At 45.8% G+C, this 21,516-nt stretch overlaps 1 long non-coding RNA gene across 12 annotated transcripts in view; it reads left to right on the plus strand.

Annotated features, from left to right (window-relative positions):
* The window catches only part of LOC106740212 (uncharacterized), a 275,315-nt gene that overhangs the window by 17,830 nt on the left and 235,969 nt on the right, over positions 1 to 21,516 (plus strand). For 5 of the 12 annotated variants that reach the window (XR_009462707.1, XR_009462710.1, XR_009462708.1 and 2 more), the window contains exons 2-5: positions 5,192 to 5,258; positions 10,556 to 10,782; positions 15,045 to 15,217; positions 20,107 to 21,482. This is a non-coding gene — a long non-coding RNA (uncharacterized LOC106740212). Of the gene's footprint in view, positions 1 to 3,108; positions 3,791 to 5,191; positions 5,259 to 10,263; positions 10,475 to 10,555; positions 10,783 to 15,044; positions 15,218 to 20,106; positions 21,483 to 21,516 lie in introns of those variants that run through there. The other 7 variants (XR_009462700.1, XR_009462709.1, XR_009462705.1 and 4 more) reach the window with 6 other exon arrangements.

Consider the following 21,516-nt stretch of genomic DNA (forward strand, 5'->3'; position numbering starts at 1 on the left):
TCTTCAGCCTCCGCAAGAGAAGGCTGAGAGGTGATCTCGTGGCCACCTACAAATTCATTAGGGAGGGCGCACCAAGGGATCGGAGATGCTCTGTTCACCAGGGTGCCTCTTGGGGTAACAAGGAACAATGGTCACAAACTGACAGAGAGCAGATTTAGGCTAGATATCAGGAAAAACTTCTTCACGGTAAGGGTAGCCAAAATTTGGAATGGGCTTCCAAGGGAGGTGGTGCTCTCCCCTACCCTGGGCAGTAGATAAGACTGGGTAGGCTGGGGTCATCATCTTTCCTGCCTAGGCAGGGGGTCAGACTCTATGAACTGTTGAGGTCCCTTCCAACCCTAGTATCTATGAACTCTCAGCTCTCTCAGGTCCAGTTCCTATTACCACACACAACAACCCTCTACTCCTGGAAGCCCAGACACACTCATGTTAAACCTCTCATGTCAAGACTCATGTTCATACCCCTGCTACAGTCTCTCTTCGATCAGTGCAGAAAAACACCCCTTTGCAGAAGGCTAGGTGAAAGGAAGTACGCTTCTGTAGAGATGATGGGCTTCTCTTTTCCCAGGCAGAGGGAAACAAGTTCTTACACTTTAATCTCTGGGATATGATTGTCACAAACCTGTCTGCGGAGTGCCCTCAAAGCCTTGCCTTTTGCCCTCCAGTACTACTGTTTGTCCCAAGGAATAGACCCCAGTTTGCCCTGCGATAACTCCTTAACTCCACAAGCCTCACCTCTACTGCCCTTAAACTGGATACCAAAGCTGCAGCAGGAGAATCTCTGCCATCTCTAGGTGGTCTCCCATTTGGGTTGTGAAAGAAATTTTAAGATGCCTTTTCCATAGAATAAATCAACCTAGGACAGTGGTGCTCAACCTTTTGTGCGTGGCAGACTGGACTGACAGTGCCTGATCCATCGGTAGGTCAGATCCAGCCAGTGTTCCTGATCCAGCACCCAGGTGGGCACCAACTGACCACATGGAGGAGGGTGGGGGCAGACCAGCCCCAACACAGCCCTGCAGGGGAAGGAGCTTGATCCACCCCTATGGAGAGGGAAGGGATTGTAGCCTAGCCCTGGAGAGGGAAGTATGGCCAGGTCTCAACCCAGCCCACAGGGAAGAAAGGGGGCATGGTCCACCCCTGATCTAGAAACAGGGTGGGGTGGCTCCGGTCTTTGGGGGAACCAGTCTGGCCCATTCTGGCCTGCTGTACGGAGCTTGGGGTTTGGGAACTTCGGGGGGGGGAGTGTCACCATATTAATAGCCACAGCTCTTCCACTGCCAAATTTCCTGACTATGCGGAGCCTTGTGGGCCAAGTGTGATGGCTCCATGGGGTGTATTTGGAGGTTGGAGGTTGCAGGTGGAGTTTGAACACCCTTGGCCTAGAATATCACTCTCCTAGATATCACAGCTCTATGCTAGATAGATGATAAAGTACCTCCAAAGCCTCTTCCCCCCCTCCCCCGCACTCCCTGACAGCATTATTTTAGGTGCTCGAGATTCACCAGACCAATACTGATGAATCCTCCAGAAATTTCTGGTCTCCCCAGACACTTGGAATTCCTCTGGCTGATGGGCCAGAGGAATTTCTCTCAGTTGCCTTTTCTATTGATCAGTTGATTTCTTCACTTTGTTAACGAGAAATATTAAATAATGGGCTTCCTTCTAATACTTCAGATCCTATCTTATATTTCTTAGGTATATTTGCACAAAGAATAAGGTCTAAAAGCAAATAGATTTCTCCTGTTTTGTTTCATTGTTTACAGCTTCATTTTAAACTGGTAGACTGAATAATCCTGGTACATGCTTTTAGTAAAAGTTATAATTTATATAAATCCTGTTATAAATGCTGTTATTTTATGTATTTTATTGTACTGTTTTGCTGAAAGCTGTAAATCCACTACTACTGCTGTTGGCCCACTACATCAAACAAAACGTAAACTAACCTCTTAAAGCAATTTCCTCCCTCCAACAGAGACTAAAATTGGGAGTTCTCAACATTTGAGGAAGATCATATCTCATGACCCAAGGTGGAATCATGGGAAATAACAGGCCTCTAGCATAGACAGTATACCAGTGACCTCAGGCCCCCCAAAATTAAATACTTGCACAAAAAACAAATTTGTGAAATACTGGAATTAGCATGAAACTTGGAGGGAGGAACACTGGCTATGAAACAAAAGGGTTTGGAAAATACACAAGAAAGTAGGTGCATACATTTTGTTCAAGAGAAAAAGGCTGTATTTAGCAGAAAGCAATTTTAGAATCAATACAGCAGCATTTAGCCTGGTTTTACTTTGTGTATTTACAGGTCAGTTTTCCCCATGTATTTCGACATGCAGTAGGACGCATGCCCCAGATTGCAGTGAGAAGTAGCCCAAGTCTTCATTGTAGACTGCTTTCTTGGAGACCCAGGAAGAGGCTACCAAATAGTAGAAGACAGTGGGATCTGCCCCAACAGTGGGGGTCTAGACTGCATGCCTATGTATCTGGTGAACACCTGGATCTACTCCTGGCTTAGTAACAGTCTGAGATCTCATGGTGGCCAGAGGAAATGCTACAAGGACATGGTACAGGGGTGTAGGTTGTAGCCGTGTTGGTCTAAGGACATACCCAAATAGTTGGAAAATAATTATTAAGTAAGCTTTCGGGTTCAAAAACCCTTCATCAGGCTAAGGAAGTTTCAGCAGTTGGTGTGCACTCTTCCTGGATGGAATGAAAAGTAAAGAAGCCAGAGGCTGGCCTGGTATGCATACAAGACAGGTAGTCAGTGAAAATGTAGACTGAGGAGTCAATGGGTAAGAGACAGGCTGGGGGGGTGGGGGGCGGAAAGAGAGAGAAGAGGGATGAAAGTAGAGAGATACCTGGGGAGTCAGATGTCAGGCAGGTTATAATGTCTCATAAATCCAATGTCTACATTTAGTCCATGATTTTTAGTATCCAGGAGGTTGATGAAGTGGAGTTCATAGGCTCGTCTCTGGGAAGTGTTTTGTAGGTTTCCTTTGAGGATCAGGACTGAGAGATTGGAGAGAGAGTGGCCCCCCTGTGAGAAATGTGCCCCCACAGGTAATTGGGTATTTCTGTCTTTGATAGATTTCCAGTGTACGTTCATTCTGGTGTGTAGTTGTTGTTTGGTCTCTCCTACGTATTTTCCATCAGGGCATTTGGTGCATTGGATAAGATACATTACATTTCTGGAGATGCAGCTGTAAGATCCAGGAATGCTGATGGCTCTGTTGTGCGGTGTAGTAATTGTAGGGGTGTTGGCAGGTTTTGCATTTCTTGTCGTGGCACAGTCTGGATCCTTTTGGTGTGTTCTGGGCTTGAGGAAGTTTGCTTCTGGTGATGAGGTTGGCGAGGTTTGGTGCTTGTTTGAAGGCTAGGATGGGTGGCTCTGGAAAGATCTTTTTAAGAATAGGGTCTCTTTCTAGTATGGGTTGCAATTGTTTGAGGATTTTCCATGCAGGTTCAAGGGAGGGGTGATATGTCATAACCAGCGGTGTGTGATTTGTGGGGGTGTCACAGAGCACGGAGGTGCCCTGCTCCCAAAGAGGGGGAAAACTGCTAGGGAGGAAGCCCTAGCAGGAAATAAGAAGCCCAGCTGTGGGTTGCCTGGGCAACCAGGGAAGGTCAGCTGACCAGAACGGGCAGGGCCTGGCTCCCTTATAAACCCTAGGGGCTGGGGCTAGGGGCAGTTCCCTGCCAGCTACTAAAGAGGAAGGAGCTCTCTGCCCTGGGAGAGAAGGGAAACCTGATGCAGGAGCTGCATCTGAGAGTTAAAGGGTCATTGGTAGGAACGAATGTTGTTTGGGCCGGTTGGCTTCTGTTTTTGTTATAGCCGAAGGGCTTGTGTTTTGTTGTTGTTAGAACCGGTGGTTTGGGTGAGGCTATTAGGGGTTGGAGGAGGCCTCATACGGAACTCACAGAGGAGTGTGAGGACCCCAGTGCCAGTGAAGGCACAGCGTTCGGGGTGCATAGACCCCAGCCCTAGAGAAGGGCAGTTGAGAATCCCCAGAGAGGGGGGGCATTTACTGAGAGGTCCCAGTGAGGGCCTGGTGAGCCCCAGAGAGGGGCGGCCTTATTGAGAAGCCCAGTGTGGGCGTGTTGAGCCCAGAGAGGGCGGCTTGACAGAGAAGGCCCCGAGAGAGGGTGGCCTGCCAGAGAAGACCCAGAGCGGGGACAGCAGTGTTGAGGAGCGCCCTGAGAGAGGGCGAAAGCCCAGAGAAGGGGGCAGCTACTGAGAAGCCCCAGTGCGGGCGTCTTGAGCCCCAGATAGGGGGCAGCACTATTGGGAAGCCCCAGAGAGGGGGCAGTTGCCGAGAAGCCCCAGAGGAGGGGGCATTATTGGGGGAGCCCCAGAGAGGGGGCGGCGTAACTGAGGAGGCTCAGAGAGGACAAAAGGGCATAATTAGGAACATCTATTCCATCGGTGAGGTGTGGACTGCGGTGTAGGGGAGGAAACAGAGCCGCAGATAGCGCCCCCTGGCAGCAGGGCAAGAAAAGGGCAGCCTTCCGCTAATTAACACCAATTAATTAATTAACAACAAGGCATGGCAGGCAAGTAGGCAGGCAGTTGCCCCCAGGAACAGGTGTGCGGGCTGCGTTTAGGTCGGCCCAGATCGTGTACCTGTCACGGGGGGGGGGGGGGTTCTTCTGTACTGCAGTAGTTCTTCACGTGGTATCCGGGTGGCTCTTTCAAACATGTGATCTATCTCTCTGGAGGAGTGTCCTTGTTGGGTGGAAGCCTTTTTAAGATTGGTGAGGTGGCAATCCCGGGTGTTCTCTTCAGTGCAAATTCAGTGGTATCTGAGGGCTTGCCTGTATATCACAGCTTTTCTGGTGTGTTTAGGGTGATTGCTGGTTCTGCGCAGATATGTATGTTGGTCTGTGGTTTTCTTGTATAACATGGTCTGTATTTTATCATTCTGAATACTGATCATCGTGTCTAAAAAGGAGATGTTGGAGCTGGAGTATTCTAGAGCAAGTTGGATGGAGGGATGGTGATTGTTGAATTTCTGATGGAACTGATGCTTCTTCCTCTCTTCCCCTTAAAAGTGAAGGGCATGGTAGTACACAACTACCAGAGTGACTGTTTGTCATCTTCCACCTACATAGCCAGATTTACACTTATTTTGAATGGATGCATATTTCAAATACTCTCTGTGACATCTACCTCTCTTCTGCCATATAGATAGACTTGCTGTGTGTGACTGGAAATCTATCCTGACGTTATCTTCAGTGCTTGAGGGAAGCAGGCAGTGAGTAATACAAGATATTGAGATGTAACAAAATCCTAGTGATTGATTTACCTTGGCTATTGCATTTGATAGCATTTTTAATAAGTTCTTATGATTTCAATATGAATGGTGTACAAATATTATTAACGCTTGGGTTTCCCTCTCTGCCACACACATTTTTTTTTTTTCTTCTATGCATTTGACCACAAATATTTCTTGACCTTCAGCTAAAGGGAGGGTCAGTCTAAATAATATCTGCACAACTAGACTACGTTCATATTCAGGAAAAATGTATTTTGACGTTAAGATCTAGAATCTATGAATCTAAGATAATCAAGGCTGACTGTATAAGTGCAACTGAAGATGCTTCTTCCTCTCTTCCCCTTAAAAGTGAATGTTCTAGTTTTGTGTGTAAACAGATAATTGGTTCAGTGTAACTCTTTATAACAGAGAATATCAACACAAATACATGACCCCCACCTGAAATCCATAGTTCTGTGGATGCTAAGAAAATTGGCTCCCTGCCTCACTTACAAGTCACACCCGTTTCTGTATTTTTAATCATCTTCCATAAGACCTGGTCCATAAACCACTTAAAAAGAAAAAAAACAACTGCTCAGCAATTTTGGAATGCAGATTAACCAACATTTGCTGCTTTCGGTATTGGCAAGCATTTCCTTGAAATAAACATACCAAGCCATTTTCAGTTACTTGTGCTCCCTCTTCAGGCAGGAAAAAGAAAAAGTAAGTATCAGTTTTTAGAACTGTTATTGTTGGATTCCAGATTAAACCATTTCTTAAAACACTGTTCAATCAGTAACCTGGAGGTGGTTTGTTCTTGAGGGTGTTAGCAGGTTTTAATCTGTTATTTGCCTTCTACTTTGCTTCTACTCTATTCAACTCTTCTTTGAAAATAATTTTGTTTGCATGTATTTAAAGTTTACACCTGATGTATTGTACTGGTTTCATTAGCATTTAGTAATGAAGCTACCCAGCTCACACTGAGGAAGGGTCTTTATTGAGCTTCCATCTACCCTGTTTCTCCTCTTTTTTTCTCCCCCTGCTCCCAACCACACACATGCTTATATACATTTGTTTTCACCCTAGTGAAGTGCTTTTGGTCCATGAAGCAACATGTTGACAAAAAAGTGGCAGTACCATTTGTATGAGCACAACTAGAGAAATATAGCTATCAACACAGTAGACATTGAAGAAGTCAACCAAGCCAGTTGTGTACCAGTTTTAAAGCAGGTTTTAGTAAGAAACGCACACAAAAATTTAAGTGTTCATTTTGTCAGGATGTTTTAACAGTAGAAAAGAAGCCTCATCTGCTTTTTAAGTACGTTGGAACTATTCAACTAGGCTACACATACAAAAAGACCATCCCAAAGAGGCAGATAAATCATAATATCTAGAACACTAATAACAAAGTCCCTTAGGAATACATCAGATCCATACAAAAATAGAAGCATGCATCTAGAAGGTTAGAGATGCCGTATACTGGCCAAACATGTCGAAAGGTATCAGAAACCAGGGGAGCAGCTGTGATGTTCAGAGAGACGGCAGGCAGCAGAGCAATACTGCACAGCCCTCTAAATGGAGGCTGGACTAAAGAACAAACCTTTTTGTTACAAGCCCCCAAAACTTACTTCATTATTGTAGGCATCTATTGGTACGAAGGTTTTTAGTAGGCAAAGTATAATATAGTCTAGCTGTTTTAAAAATTGACCCTGTCTACTTGTCATAGATTTGTATAGTTATCCTAAGAAACGAAGATAATTTGATCATATCACCATATAATAGTCAGGCAACTGGTTCACATTTCTAAAGATTCTATTAAAGAAACTGCAAAAGAAGCCAAACATATATGACAATCTATCCTTACATGGAGGAACATCCCCACAGAAAGCATTAATAGTAGGGCTACATAGTCTTTTATAGGCAAAAGATATTTGCTTTGCTAAAGCCCATGTAAAACCAGAAGTGAAAGAGAGAAAAATCAAAGCCTACCACAAGGAAAGACCTCTCAGAGGTACAAACAGCAAACTACTGGGATCAAACTATTTCCTCAGAACAAATGTCATGTTTTAAATTAACATGCATATACATGTGTTGAAAAAATAACTAGTGGGAAAACTTTTTTTTTTTCCCCCCACAAAATTTGCCTTTGCTAGCTATGAACTTCAGATGAACACAAATATGGAAGCATGAAATACCCACTCCACTTATTTGTCGTATTTCTGTACCCTGCTTACCAACATCCAGTCTTCCTGAACTACGGGAATGAAACAGAGTCCAAAGCCAGAAGCCATAGTCAAATATTGTTAGACATCAAGCAAAGGCAGAAGGAAGCAAGACTAATGGTAGAAAAGAAAGACAATTGGAGACCAAGAATAATTGTAAGCTTCCAAAAATGTTAAGCAGCTAACATACCTCTGGGAGAACTAGGCTGAGGGTTCAGCTGCCTGCAGAGGTTAGGGCAACCAGGCACAGCTGGACCCAATCAAGAATCAAGGGGCTCTAGGCAAGCTTTAAACTTTGTGCAGCTCTAACAGTGACTGAAGGTTATTAGAACAGACTGTCAAAACACCACATTTTTTTTTTTTTTAATAAAGACCAAGTATATAGTAATACCCCATCATCCTGAGAGAGATTTGTTCCTAATCTGACATCAAACTGCTTACAAAGCGTGCACAAGACTGCTATATTAAAGTATGAAAGAACCGTCCTTCCAAATCCAAGCAAGTTAAAAGCTCAATTTAAAAATAAGATTAAATAATTGTGTGTAATATTAATACATGATTTCTGGTTTTATATAAATGTTAAGTATATAAAACAGTTACACTTGAAATGGAGCAAAGAAACTGCAATGAATACCATTGCCAGGATTGAGAGAACTCTGTGGAAAATTACATTATGGTTTTGGGATCTTAGCCAGAGTACACTGAAGGATATGAGTGCTTCAAAAACATTATTTTTTTTTCTTAAAGCAATGTTCATAAATATTTTTATCTGCAATTTAGAAGTCATAAAGAACCATGGACTGTTAGGCATTCAGTCTAAGAGTGCTTCAAAAACATTATTTTTTTTTCTTAAAGCAATGTTCATAAATATTTTTATCTGCAATTTAGAAGTCATAAAGAACCATGGACTGTTAGGCATTCCTAATTCTTTGTCTAGTTTATAGACCAATACAACCAAAAAGCCAACATGGTGATAAAACTATGGCCAGTGGGACTATCACTGCTCCGTAAAGGATTGGCCACCACATGGTATTGGTTTGGCCCTGTTTTCAGGTTTAGAATCATGTGACAGTGGCTCACAATACCCTAATATTTTCTTTATACCATTTAAGATTATACTTATTGTAGTTTGCCAGTCATAAATAGCAAAGACAGTTCTGACTCTGAGAAAAGAGAAGAAACAACATTTCTATTAATGTTTGCATAATGATAATATTTGAGAGCCCCTGAAGCCAGACCACTAGTAGGTATTTTAGTGTCTTCTATGTAGTGACAACATCAATCTGTCCTTCCTTTGCACAGACACCTTCTATTTTTATTGCTCTTGTATACACCAGGACCTAATCTCTAGGGAAATAGCTCGTTCAAGGACACCGTAAATTCCCTGCTTACATGTAAAGTGTATTTTTGGTACTCTGGAACTGGGTGACAGATCCGATGATGTAATGTGTTGCATTAAAATATTTAGTTCAGATGGAAAGATGTAAGCAGGAAGTTATGATATATTATATATAATCTATATGATATAAATATGATATATTTAATAAGATATTCATCATATGGCATGGAGTGAGCAAAAATTTCAAATTAACTCATTCAAATGTAATTTCCGTGTGGAAAAGAAAAAAAAAATCATATTTAAATGTGTCAATAGAAAGAGTTTTAAAGTGACTGTTACCAAGCTATTACATCAAGAAAGTATGGCTCTCGCTTACTATTAAGCATAAGGCAGGGCAGGCACTTTGTAGCCTCATTTAGAGAGGAATGAGCTTTTCCTAGCTACAGGTGCTTCTCAGATGCCATGAATGGACCTGCAGATATCAGGAATACTAAATAGAAAGGGGTAAGGTCATTAAAATGCAAAAGATAGGGAAAGTGGGAGGAAAGAAGGGGCATTGCTGAGACAAGCTAGGTGAGTTGAAGAGATCAAAGGGGATAATTCTGGAATTACTATCAGATCAGTGTCTACTCATTTTTAGGTAGAGATTTCCTCATCTGTCCAAAGCAAACCAGTAGAGGAGCACTATAAACAGGTGATGGCTTATATGATGTTTGTAGGTGAGCAAGTAAATGAACCCCAGATCTTAGAAACTGCATTGTTTGGTTCAGTGATGATGTGGTCTGCGTTGATGAGGGGGTGCAGCTGGCATCTGGATCTGTTGCCAGGCCTGTTGCCTTGGTGAGGATAGGAGTTAAGTCATCTGTTGCTGAAGAGGCATCATTTGAGATTGAGGGAGCTGCATGCAAACCAGGCTGGGCTTATTTTCAAGGCTGCCTTCAGATGGTTGTAATTTTCCAGAAGGATTGGAAGTCATTAATGATGTGCCCAGGGAGTTCAAAATGCGGGCTGTAGGTTGCAACAAGAGGGATTCTGTTGTCCTTGTCACAGATTTGCTCCTGCAGCAAGTGGGAGTGGGGGTTAACTGTTGATCTGCATGGTCATGGTTTGGGGATTGTATTTTAAGTGTAGGTACACTGCTCTAGATCCCTAAGGTGTGCGTGCCAGTTAATGAGATCAGGGCACTGTGAAGTAGAGCTTGGCTGCATATGATGGATCTAGTCATATGTTTAAGATGAAAGCTGGTGGCATGTAGTGGTTGTAGTGGTTAGCTGGCTTCCAGTACAGTGCAGTGCTGATGTGAGCATGGCGAAGCTTACGGTGATGTTCAAGAAATGAATAGTCTGGGTGGAGTATTCAGGAATCAGTTTGGAGGGCTGGATGTTCTCTAGAGATTCCTTACAATGTGTCTGTATTATAAAGATATATCATCTATGTACCTTAGGTATACTAGGGGGATGAAAAGGCAGTTGTGGAAGAAGTGGATTTTGAGATGTTATAAATATATTGGCCTTTATCTGAGCCTAACTTGCACAAAATGAACTATTCCAACCAGAAGATCTTACAACACCTTCCACTCTCCTGTGAAATATGAATTTTAATTTCCACCTAGGATAAATTTTACAATCTTTGCATTCTCCTATGCCTGAGGAAGGGTGAGTATGCTTGAAAGCTTGAAAATAAAGAATTTTTCTGCAAAGACGTGGAAGATATTGAATTTAGCTCTTTTTTTTAAGTGTAGACTTCATAATTTTACAAGAAGGAAGCAAATTTACCATCTTGGAACCTGAAAGCTGACACCCTGGCTCCTGCCTATTGTTCCAGCTACATCTGCATGTTCACAGAGCTCAATGCTGCCTCAATACAGGAGAAATTCCTTGCCTAGGAAGGAGAACATTCCCTCACCCCATCCTCCTGTGAAATGCGTAATTCAACATCCTGCTTGACACCAGTCAACATTGAGGTAAATACACTGCTCTAACTTTTATATGAGCCTAAATTGCACAAAATGAACTATTCCAGCCAGCAGATTTTATAACACCTTCAGCTATCACCTGTATCCTTTGCCATGAGTATGCATAGGTATAGGGAGTATCCAGATATGAATTAGTTGTGTGAGAAAACAAAGCTGGAGAATTCAATGAAAAGAGAAGCAGTCTCATCATCAGGGATAAAGTTTCTTATTGCTTGTATTCTAGCCTCATGGGGGATTTTGGTGTACAGAGATGTGACATCCATGGTAGCTAATATGGTATTTGCTGGAAGCTTGTCAATAGAGCCTAGTTTCTTCAGGAAGTAAGTCTGTGGTGTACTTCATATAGATGGCAGCCCTGGTGGCATATGGGAATAGGACAGAGTCAGTATATCCAGGAACTCCCTGGCATTGGCACCATCACAGAGGGATAGTGGGGCATCCTGGGTTGCCAGGTTTGTGGATCTTGAATAACTGAGGGAGCCTGGTTCCCAGGAGGTGGAAACATAATTCCTGAATTTGGACATGGCCATGGGTAGCACTGTGGCAACAGTTACACTGATTTAACTTAAACCAGAGTCCCCCAGCATCCTGGCATGCTCTCTGGCCTGTGATCTCTGCTCCAGTGGAGCAGGGCTGGCCCTAACCCTTTGCTCCCCAGCCGGAGCTGGGACAGGCAGGGGTGGGGGCCTGGCCAGACGCTGGCCCTAGAAGGGACCTGGGAAGAGGTTCATTCCCTTGTCCTCCCTCCCCTGTCCCACCAGCATGGACCTGCAATAGCCTGGAGTGAACTAGCCGGGAAGGGGGCTGAATTCCCCCCTCCCTGTCCACGGACCCAATCCAAGGTCCACCTGACAATCCCTCCTCACTTCTTCAATGGTGGGGGTGCAGCCAGATGCTGGCTAGCATGGTCCCTGAGACAGAGGGGGGCAGGGAGTGGGGTTATTCTCCTCTCTCCCCTTACTTCCCCTGGGGGACCGCAGCAGGGTCCAAACACTGCTGCTGCCACTTGCTCCCTGCACAGGATAAGCAGTGGGGATAAGCCCCATCCTGCCCCCTCCACCAGGAGTCAGAGGGAGGGGAAATAACCTACTGCCCTGCCCCCTTGCCTAAGGAGACCCTGCTGGCTAGCCTCTGGCTGAGCCCCCTACCCTGTTGCTGGAGCAGCAAGAAGACCAGGCCCTTGATGGGGGCAGCAGCCTCTGTTCTGGCATCTCAGGAATACAAGCCTCTTCCCGGCGGGGGGCCCACAAGCAGGGATTAGAACTGCTGCAGACTGCAAAGGGTGGGTGGTATCACCAGGGCTTAGGGGGAGCCATAGCCCCCCAAGCCCCTCCAGTGTCACTGCCGCCGCTCACTCCCTCCATGCACTCCACTGCAGCTTTCCCTGCCCCACAGTATGCTCCCCCCACCCTTGCTGGGAATAGGCTTGTGTTTGGGATACCATGATAGGGGCTGCTGCCTCCATCACATTCCCCCCCCTGCCCCCACCGCTGAATCTGCCCCTCTCTGCTTCAGTGGCAGGGGAGGGGCAGGACCAGACCCTGGCCAGCACGGCCCCCTTAGGGAGGGAGTTTATTTACCCCACCCTCCGGTGATGGCAGAGGGGGCTTATCCTGCTGCTTGCTCACAGGGAGCTAGTAGTGGCAGTGGTGGTCAGGGTGGGCAGACCCCACTGGTCCCCTGGGGGGAATAACCCTCCTCCCTTCCCCCCTGCCTAAGGGGGCTGTGCCAGCCGGCATCTGACCCTGCCCCTGCCCTGCTGCTGGAGCGCCAGTGGGGGAGTGACTGTGAGGGGGGCAGCAGCCTCTGTCATGGTGTCCCAAGTCCAAGCCTCTTTCTGGCATGAGGGGCACACTGCAGGGGAGGGAAAGCTGCTGCAAACTGGAGCAAGCAGTGGCAGCAGTGCTGGAGGGGCTTTGATGGCTATAGCCCCTTCTGAGTCTGGGTGCTACTGCCTGCCCCAGTTCTGATCCACACTTGTGCCCGCCCCCCACCGGGAAGGGGTTCACACTCTCCGGACACCAGGACAGGGGCTGCTGCCCCCATCAAGGGCCCTGTCCCCTCACTGCTCCAGTGGCAGGGTTGAGGGCCAGACCAGAGGCCACCCTGTAGGTCCCCATAGACAGGGGACAGGGAAGGAGGTTATTCCCCCTTCCCTCCTGCACCTGGTGGAGTGTGCAGGAGGTGGCTTATCCCACCACTCATCCTGTGCAGTAAGCAAGTGGCAGTGGCAGCGGTTGGACCCTGCTGCAGTCCCCAAGGGGCAGGGAGGGGACTAACCCCCCTCCCTGCCCCCTCTGCCTCAGGGACCATGCTGGCTGGCATCTGCCTGTGCCCCCACTGCTGCAGCAGCAAGGGAGGAGTTCCAGGAGGACCCCAGAGTGGGTCCATAGGACAGGGAGGGGGGAATTCAACTCCCTCCTTGGACAGTTCACTCCAGGCTACTACTGGGACTGGCCATGCCCCTCCCCAGCACAGCTTTCCTGCAGCTGAGGGCACCCCCCTCTTCCCCCCAGCTCCTGGCCTGAGCAACTGCAGGTATGTGCCTTCACTTCCTCAGTCCAGAGGGAATGTCTGTACACTTGCAACCGGTTCAACCTAGGTAGGTTAAATTAACCTGCAAAGATTGAATCAATTCAGGCTCCAGCTTTCTTAATGTGTGTCCCTAGTCTAACAACTTGTATAGTTCCCTCTGGCATTTTTCTGTAGGGTCTTTATTATTAGGGTCAGACTTGGAATGCAAAACCCATTGGTAGCCAACCTACAGCACACATGCCACAGAAAGTAGATTGGAGAGGGGTGGGGAGCAGAACAGGTTAGGGAAGGAGCAGTAGCAGATCAGACAGGGAAAAGAGCAGGATAGCACTTGGGGAGGGGATGGGGCCTAATTTGTGGCACACTTACATTTAGTTTATGGCACACCTGCCAAAAATTTTGGCAACCACTGCATTAGAACTATCCCTCCACAAAAAATATTATGTAATCTAAGAAAGGTATGTAGCATCTGGTTCAGTAAACTAAAAAAAATTGAAAAATATCTTTTATTTTAAATATAGCAGGTAGGAGATGCACAGACTCTCCTCTACTCCCTTTTTGCAAGGCCACTAAGCAAAAACAAGGTCCTATGCAAAATTACTTTTATATGGATATTGTAAACCTCTCAAGACAACCCTGAATAATTAAGCTAAAAACAATACCACTGTCATATCAGTTACTGCTGTCTATTACAATTGAAAATGCTGAATTTATTTTTTCCCCCTTTCTTCAATATCACTTTTTATTTATTTTGAAGTATCGTACTATGTATATTTAATATAACACAAGTACTTTTCTACATCATATGCTGTCTGCTGTTCTGCATAATATTATTTAATTCTCAAGAGCATTGCAGAATATTATTTGATTGAAAGCTACAATACCAAATAATACAAAGTTATTTGGTACTTTATTAAATTTATTTATTAGGGTATATAATATCTATATATTGTATATTGTGTGTGTATATATATGAATAGTGGTTCTAAACTTTTTTTTTGAACTTGAGGCACCCTGCACTAGACTTGAGGCATCACTCTATAACCCATAAATGATGCATACCCTTGGTGGCTGAGGGGGTACAGCAGCGCTGGTGGTGGTGGTAAGCGAGGAGTTCCCACAGATGCCACCAGCACTGTTGGAGGTGGTGAGCACTGACCAGGGGAGCTCCCACAGGTGCTGCCGGCAGTGCCAGGGGGTGGGGGTATTGGGTGGCGAGCAGCAACTACCCACAAGCGCCACTGGCAGTGTTGGCAGCACCTTTTTGTAGGGGGTGCACCGCCAATGCCATAACTTCCTTGAATTGAGTGTCAACCAAGTAATTTATATGTTATAGAGTTTATACTTCAGAGGGGCTAGACAGTGATGGCAGGGGATCATCAGGCAGGGATAAACCTGAGCTTTTGCTTATCAGATTATCTTCCCACACTTGCTTATCTTTTTACATCTCATGGCACCCTTCAAGGAATCTGGTGGCATCCTAGTATGCCCCAACACCCTGGTTGAGAATCACTGGTATAGACTGCAGTTTTAATTTACATACTTCATATTGTTGATAGCTCCTTTTATTCCTTTTCATTTTTACCCATAAAGTTTGACTAGTCTGTGTAGGAGATCATGAAGGCAAGGAGCCTTCGGGCGGAAAGGGAAAGAAAAACACAAGACTCCACCAAACATCACACCCTAATAATTCTTGAATTTTTTTCTAAATGTAGGTTTAAACACACTAGTGAAGATGACCTTTCATAGGCAGAACCAGGATTTTAAAAAGAGAGTTACGAGAGCACCAACTGGTGCTGCAGGGATGGCTGCGCTCCCTGCCCTTTCAGAACAGCCAACCAAGCTATGGGAGCAACAGCTCGGACTTCTAAAAAAATCCTCCATTCAGGTAAGAATCTCCCCCTGGTGCTTAGCGCTTGCTCCCTTCCCCTCTGTGCTTAGCCACAGAGTCGGGAAGATCTGTGTACTCTTATCACTGTCCCAGCCATTCCTGCCTTGCTCTATCTGCAGCTGTGGGGAGCAGCTGTGTCACTGCACCCCCTCAGATCTGTCCTGTATTTGGTAATTTATTGGCCTCATTTTGGAAACTGATTGCATACAGTGGGTTTGGTGTCCATATGCTTCACAAGCTAGGGATGCAGCTACTGTTGTGATTAAAACACTGCCTGGACATTGCTATTTTGACATCACTTTCCTACATGTCCTTTGGCACATCATCATCTCCCTATCCCTCAAGGTCCCTGTGGTTTAAATTAACCCTTGCTTCATATGAGCAGTGTGAAACTGAACTGGTTAACTTTATGTCTTTAAAATGCTTTGAGATCTTAAAATGAAAGATGCTGTGGAAGCAAAATGATCTGAATTGTGGAACTATTAAGTTTGATTTATACTGAATAATAATGTAGTATATTTGGAAACACATCTCTTATAAAAATGGTTCCTCAGGATTGAACACAGAGTTATCTCAATTGATTCCTTTTTTTACTAGTTCTAGCTGCTTTATCAGAAAAAATTCCAAGACTCATGACAGCATTTTCTGCAGTAAGAAAGCAGTATCAGTACATTTTAACTCTATTAAGGCCTATGGCTAACTCAGCAAAGCGTTTGTGGCAGCTGTGTACAAAATGCCTGTCTAATATAACTGGAAGAGGCAGGTGTCAGAGGGAAAACAGTGGTAGCAAATGCAAACAGCTCTGTGTTCTTGCAGGCTTGCCCTCAGCAATGTATTATTGTTGAGCTATTTGAGCACTTTACTCCACATCTTTCAAATCATGTTGAAGTCACAGGTGAAATGTCAGTCTATTTCCCACAGGGCATTTATCCCTTTCACTAATCCATTATCCATTTTAGCACAGGTTATAGTTTCTGCATGAGTGAAGCTCAAAGCTATGGTCATATGGGTTTAGCTGGACTGCATAGGTTTATGACAAAATGTGCATTACGTATGTACTAGCTGTTTGTCACTTTCCATTGCTAAAATATTTTGTGCAGGGAGCACAGGGCCTGGAGCAGAAAGCAGACCAGATCGGGAAGGGGATCAGAGTGGCACTCAGGGGATCACTGGTCTTAATTTGTGGCACAACTGCTTAAAACTTGTCCCCCCCCACTGCTATAGAAGGCTAAAGCCCAGAACTACAAGTTGCAACTACACAGAGCCCCACCCACCACAGACCCATCCCATCCCATCCTCCTGGCCAAGTGTACCCTGCCTGCATGGGGCCTGGACCAATCTCCATGGAGGCCCAGCCTGCCCGCTGGCTCCCACTGGCGCCATTCACTCACCCTGGTGGTGAGTGTAGGGTGGACTGGCTGGGGTGTCTGGGCACTGGGACCAAGTGATGTGGCAACTACATTGACACTGGCAGCAGCAGCTAGAAGGAGCTGCCACTTCCAGGGCTATCAGGAAGCTGAATCCAACCACTGCGCCTCCCCCAACCTCACTGTGCACCTGGGGGTGGCAGCACCAGCCACATGCACCATGGCCTGGGCTGCCCCCTGCACACAGGCTGGGTAGGGCTGAGGGACCCTTGGTAGGCTGGATTTGGCCTGTGGGCTGTATTTTGCCCACAAGTACTTTAGCTTCTACATCAGGGATGGGCAGAATCCAGCCCATGGGCTGGATCTGGTCAGCAGTGAACTCCATTTCCCAGCAGCCCCTGCCCACATGGGTGGGGCTAGTGCTCACGGAGACCCCAACCACAGTTGCGCAGAAAGCTCAAGGCTGGGGCTGCCATGGAGACCAACCACAGCTGCACTAGCAGTGCGAACAAAAGAGCAGGGCAGGGGGCTACTCAGAAACCGCTGAGAACTTGCAATGGGGGCAACTTGCTCCGGAGCCACAGCAGAGCTGTGATCTGTAGCCTGTATGCTCCAGGCAGGGGTGCGCAAGCAGGTTATCGCGGCTGTGCCCCTCCTCCAGACCAGTCTGTCACCGCTGCAAGGAGCTGGGGCAGAAGCGTGCAAGCAGGGGAATCACAGCCCTGCAGGAGCACACAAGCTCCAGATCGTGGCTCTGCCCTGACTCTCTGGAGCAAGCTGCCCCCATCCCAAGTTCCCATCTGCTCCAGAGCAGCCCCCTACCCTGCTGCAGGTGCTGCCATTGCAGCTGGGGCTGGTCTCCATGGCAACCCCAGCCTTGAGCTTTCCCCTGTGGCTGGGTTGCCATGGAAACCAGCCCCAGTCATGCAGACAGGAGCTGCTGGGAAATGGAGTCTGGCTGTTGGCTGAATCAGCCATTTTGCCCACAACTGTCCTACATCCACTTACCTACCCAACACAGGGGAAGGCACTTATTTTGGCTGGAGGGGCCACTTAACCAGTTTTGGTGAGCTGTCAAGGGCTGTGAGGGTAGTCCCACCCCTGGTCACCATATTGAGATCAGTGTTACACAAATTGCCAATTGCTCAAATCACGAGCGAGACTTTATCAAAGGGGGATAAGGTAAGGTGCTGCATTTATTGGTTTACATGAGTTAGACATAGAGATTCGGACACACCATTCATACAAACACACAAATCATCATACACATCATTACACACAGGCATACACATACACAAAACAACCATTTCATCCACACACACACCAGATATATTTGCTCAATATTAGCCCAGGGTCGCCAACCCGGGCTTACTGAGTAGATGACAATGATTTGAAGATAGCAGATTTGAAGATAACAGCTGGAGCGGGGTGAACAGATGTATCTGTGCTCCAATGAAACAGCAGTAGAGAAAGAGACTCTCCCAACTTGGCGTTTTCAAAGTGTTCTTTTATAGGGATTGGCATCCTTTGTTTTAGTGCTTTGGGGTTTTTCCATACCCAGCTTCTGTTTTTGCGGTTGTTCTTCTTTTGTCTTCAGCTTATCTTAGCCTTGGAGTGTTTTTGCTGCCCACATGGCAGCATTTCTTCTTCTGTTATCTCCTTTTGTGCCCTTGAGCTTCAAAGGGGTTCTTCAGCCATTTGTTAGTTGGTTACTGGCTGGTAATTTACACATCTGGTGCCTTGTTGCTTACATAAACAGTTAAATCTTCTCCTGTCTCTATGCCATTCTCTCACCATTCACCCTTTTACACACACTCATATGTAAAGACTATGCAGAGTTTATTCACTTATGTCAAGGAGAAGGATACAAAATGGAGTTTTCAAGTTGCTTACAGGACAAGATTAACATGGTTATATTGCACTCTATGTTAACATCAGCTACATTAGTTCAGTTCATGCTACATCAGAAGTCCCACCCTCTAGTCCCTGAACTTTGGCACCAGAAATCCCTCCCCTTTTGGGAGGAGAGGGCTGCCATCTTGGAACCAGAACAAAACCCAAATCATGCATTGTGTCAAACAACTATTATAGCATATTTTAATTTTATTACAAAACATATTTGTCATGATTTGTGTTTGCATAGTGTATATAGAAGGGATTGCATAATAACTCAAGAATAAAGTCTTACTCTTGTATATTCTGTGTCGGGGGTGGGGATGTGTGTATGGTGGGGTTTTTGTGTTCAGTGTGTGTATGGTGGGGTGTAGGGGATGTGTGTGTGTGTGTGTGTGTGTGTGTGGGGGGGGGTTTGAGGGGTATGCCAGTGTGTGTGTTTTGGGGGGGGATAGGGTACATTGGGGGGTGTATGTGGGAGGGTTGTGGGGGCAGGGTGTGGGGGTATGAGGTTTGTGGGGTGTGAGGACCCCCCCCACACACACACACTCCTCCACATGGCATGCAGCCCTCACGGCTGGCAGTAGCAGCAGGTGGCAGCACTCAGGATGCTCATGCCCCACACTGGTTCTGGCACCCGGCAGCATGAGGCTCTAGCTAGTGCTATGCATGGGGGTGAAGAGCACAGCCTACCACACCTGCCTCTTTTGTGGAGGCTCTGTGTGACATATCTCTAGCTCCCACTCTCGCATGGCATAGGGGAAGCCTTGCACTGGAGTCAGCTGCCTTCCCCACCCCCTGCCATACAGGTCCTGGGACTCCGCAGGGAAGCAGGAGCCAGGGCTCCCATCCACTTCTGGTGGAGTCCCAGGATCTGTGGGGCAGGGTGCAGGGAAGGCAGCCGGCTCCAGCGCAGGGATGAATAAAGGCCGGCCAGGCAGACTGCACTCCTCACTCCATTGGGCGAGGGCTCCATACTGCTGCCAGCCCCAGCCCCACGCTCCCTGCTTCTACCCAGCTGCAGCTCCTCCTGCCTCTGCCCCCATTGCTTTCCTACCTGGTGCCCTGAGCAAGTGGGATGCCAGGGACGCCAAACAGGTCCCCTGGGGCGGGGGGGAGCAGTGGCAGCAGTCCTGTGTGGAAGCAGCTGCTAGCTGGGCTGGGCCCTTCTGCCCATGAGGGTAAGAGCAAGGGGCAATAGAGTATGTTGAGGGGTGTATATATACCTGGGAGCCTTGCTCCCACCTGCATGGGTGGAAGGACTGGGTAGGGTGCAATTCATTGGTGGGTACCTGCAGGCGGGATGAAAGTGCCTGGCAGGCCAGATCCAGCTTGCAGCCATATTTCGCCCACCCCTGCCATCCTAACAGGTGGAATAGAATCTGGCCCTAAGAGGCTGTCCTAACTGGGGACATTTACCAGGCATAGTTAAACTTCCTATTATTGTTTAGCACTTGAAAGCTGTAGTTATGTCTCATAATGTTCTGATTAGCACATGCAACTCTATAAGATTCTCACAGTGCTTAACCAACCTAAATTTTTGTAAAGGTTTTGTAAAGGTTCTCTCTGAACTGAGAGGGAAAGGATCACATATTTGCATGGTTGTACATTTTCACCTATATTTAGGTCAGAGCAACCCTCAAAGTGAGTCGTGCTGTTAAAATGAAGACAAAACGGTGAGACCTGGACATTAGGATGAGTTAACAGTTCCTCCAGCTCTGTGCTTTCTGTTCCCTACTTGACAGAAATACAAAGCAACAAAGCTAGCCTTCTGCCAGCATTTCTCCTTCTGTTGTAGGGGAATTGTATGGCACAGGTGAAAAAAATGATACATTCACCACTTGGATGAAGACTTATAAAATACTCTATCTAAAGTACAATGTATCTCTTTGCTTTTTTCTGTTTATTTCTATTTGCATGACTCCAAAACTATTGTTTCTGTATTTATATTTAACACAGTAACAAACCACTCAATGACTGGTGAATTTATTGGAACCTAAAGTGAGCTACTTATGTTAGCAGAGAAAATGAATGGACAGATACAAATTAATATAATAATCCTAATCTAACTCAATTTCCCAAATGTTTAATTTCTACATAGGCAGGTTTCATAGGGAGGAGATGGTAAAAAACTGTTTATTACTCATCAAATGTGTCTTAATTTTTGGGCCTTCAGCTGACTTTTGGCAGTCCTGCTATATCATCATCTTGATCTTAATTCCAGAATAACACTTCTCATGGATATAAATCATGTATTTTGATCCTACTGCTTTACTTCATTAAATCCTGTTTCAAAGTTTAGTTTATTCATCAGCATTATTCAAGATCTCCTGATTTAACCCTATCTCTCTCCTTCTATCCCTTCTATCTGCATTGTCTTCAGTAAGTGTTTGTATTACTTTTCTCTTTCCAAATCCCTTTCTTATGCATGATCAGAGAGTAGCAGTACCCTCACCGGAAGTCAAGCTATGAAGCACTATAAAATGCATCAAAATACATTTATGTTGGAAATACCATTTCCCTAGTTCACAAACAGTTCTTTTAAGTATCCCCATCTTTGAAAAGAAAAAAGAAAACAGGAAAGTTAATGTTTTAAATTTCAGGGGTACATTGACAGGGTAAACCTTGGTAAAGTCGAGGCTATGTCTGGGTTGGGTAACAGCAAAGACCTACTGATACTAGTATAGCCCTACTTTGGCAATACACTTGATATGCTGAAAAAGGTGACCAGGCTAAGACAAGTGGTTTTGCCCAGGTGAGGGTATTACTAAGTAATGAACCACCTGGTGAGTCTAATTAAGGATCACTTGGCAAAGAGAAGTTATAAGAGGAAGGGGTATTCACTCCTCATTTGTTGAGAATGCAGCAGCTGGTTTCAAGGGGTATTGTATTAAGATGTGAAGGACAGGTATGAGTAGAAGGATCTCTGAATGCCCTGGTAGCCTTTGATCATGTTGAAAAATTTTCTTCAGTAGTGAGAAGGCTGATATCTGGAATGCTGAGTAAGTATTTTATTATTTCTAACTTTGTCTGTCT

This window comes from Alligator mississippiensis, chromosome 5 (genome assembly GCF_030867095.1).
Source record: "Alligator mississippiensis isolate rAllMis1 chromosome 5, rAllMis1, whole genome shotgun sequence".
Lineage (NCBI taxonomy): Eukaryota > Metazoa > Chordata > Crocodylia > Alligatoridae > Alligator > Alligator mississippiensis.